General features: G+C 36.8%; 1 protein-coding gene across 1 annotated transcript in view; it reads left to right on the top strand.

The window, feature by feature from the left end:
• The first annotated feature begins 1,512 nt into the window (after positions 1 to 1,512).
• Positions 1,513 to 2,145, top strand: part of LOC123974678 (snaclec agglucetin subunit beta-1-like) — a 7,834-nt gene continuing 7,201 nt past the window's right edge. Inside the window, exon 1 of the mRNA XM_046055520.1 lies at positions 1,513 to 1,589. The gene's annotated coding sequence lies outside the window, so the exon portion shown is untranslated. The remainder of the gene's footprint in view (positions 1,590 to 2,145) is intronic.

The following is a 2,145-nucleotide window of genomic DNA, read 5'->3' as shown; positions in this document are numbered from 1 at the left end:
AATGAGGTTTATTTAGGTATGTTTATTAAGAACTTATATTTATTTAATTATTCAGTAAAACCATATGTTATTGTGACTTGGCCACTTGGCCTGCAAAAGTGTCCGTAGATTGATGGATGCGGATCAAACAGCGAAACAAAACATTCGCTGAAGAATCTATTCGTTGAATAGAGAAAAAAAAAGGTGTCCCAAGGTGGGATCAAACGCTCAAACCTTGGGTTGCAAGCCTCATGCCTTACCAATTGAGCTAACTGATCAACATGTTAAAGCAATTTAATATTATGTCTTATATTCTCATCCACCATCTAATGGTTGAAACTATTTCTCCGATGCAAAACTTATTTGCCGACCCCTGCTGTATATTACTACTACTTCTTCTTCTAATGTACATATTTAACATAGTGATGAGTGTCTGCACAACATGATGGTGCAACGTGGCGAAGTCCGTGGAAGGGGGTGTCCGCGGTTATTTAGATATAAATGGCTCATTCTAAGGTAATAAAAACACAATGGTTTTTTATGTAAGGTCCTTATACACCACTGAAAACAGTTATTGATCTTATATTGCATTTCAGTCAATAGATCCTCAGAAATATTACAGACTGAACCTTTAGGGTTACTATGAAATCTCAATTTTTACATGCCACTGCTAACACTCCAAAGAAGTACTTAAACTAAGAACTGCATTTTCAGAAGACTGTCCAATATGCATTTAACCAAAAAGGTATGAAATTCTGGTTCATGCACCTTTTGTTGCTTTTAGTGCTCATCACAGACTCTGAAGTAACCTGTGTGACAGTTGGTACTGTAACTCAGCCTTCACTATGCACAATTGTTTCACCTGTGCTGTGGTTCTATATATCCTTGAGAAGCCTATCAAAAGCCCCTGATTCAACTGCATTTCTTCTTTGTTTTTCCACTTTAGCTGAGGACACACACATAACAATTTGTGAGCAGTTTCAGTTGCTTGTTGGGAGGAAAAGAACAGCCCTCTGTTTCTCATGGCAAATTCATGAAGTCAGGCCAATTTTTTGGCCAATAATATTTTGTGACCTCTGGACATATAAGTTAGGGACTGTGTAGCTCAAGGGATGGCGCATGGCAATATATTTCAGTAATATAACCTAAAGACAACTATTATAGGTTTGATTAGTTTATACAAGGTGAACCTGAAAGAGTTGTGGAGATTATTTTTAACAGCAAAGAACATTTTTTCAATAAGTAACGTGATGAGCAGAATTAAGGAGAGGGAATTTCTCTGACTATAAAATTTTCTTTGTATAATCAGTAATCTGAAAACACCCTACAAATGCTGGTCACACATTTACTCATGTGCCAAACAAACCTTTATGAAATGGCACACAGTCCCCACCCTCCCAATCATTTTCATGCAATCCCAAAGCTCACCAAAGGTGCTGGAGGTTGTTATGACACATGCACAAATATATGATTTTTTTAAAAGGATATTTATTAAATAATGTATAGTAGGAGGGATGATGTGAAACACATGTCAGGAAGTTTCTGATTCAGTAATCTTTTTCATTTTAAAGGTGTTTTCTTCCTGTTATGGCTCCTCTCTGACTTCACAGGTAATATCCAGAAGATTCAACTGTTTAATGACTGTTTAATGAAATGCAATTACCATATGCTATATCATTTCCCTGTTCCATACATACAGTGGGTACGGAAAGTATTCAGACCCCCTTAAATTTTTCACTCTTTGTTTCATTGCAGCCATTTTCCAAAAATCAAAAAAGTTCATTTTATTTCTCAGTAATGTACACTCAGCATCCCATCTTGACAGAAAAAAACAGAAATGTAGAAATTTATGCAAATTTATTAAAAAAGAAAAACTGAAATATCACATGGTCATAAGTATTCAGACCCTTTGCCGTGACACTCCTATTTAACTCAGGTGCTGTCTATTTCTTCTGATCATCCTTGAGATGGTTCTACACCTTCATTTGAGTCCAGCTGTGTTTGATTATACTGATTGGACTTGATTAGGAAAGCCACACACCTGTCTGTATAAGACCTTACAGCTCACAGTGCATGTCAGAGCAAATGAGAATCATGAGGTCAAAGGAACTGCCTGAAGAGCTCAGAGACAGAATTGTGGCAAGGCACAGATCTGGCCAAGGTTAC

This window comes from Micropterus dolomieu, linkage group LG01, assembly GCF_021292245.1.
Source record: "Micropterus dolomieu isolate WLL.071019.BEF.003 ecotype Adirondacks linkage group LG01, ASM2129224v1, whole genome shotgun sequence".
Classification (NCBI taxonomy): domain Eukaryota; kingdom Metazoa; phylum Chordata; class Actinopteri; order Centrarchiformes; family Centrarchidae; genus Micropterus; species Micropterus dolomieu.
The sequence above is the reverse complement of the archived record's forward strand: the minus strand, read 5'-3'. Positions and strand labels throughout refer to the sequence as shown.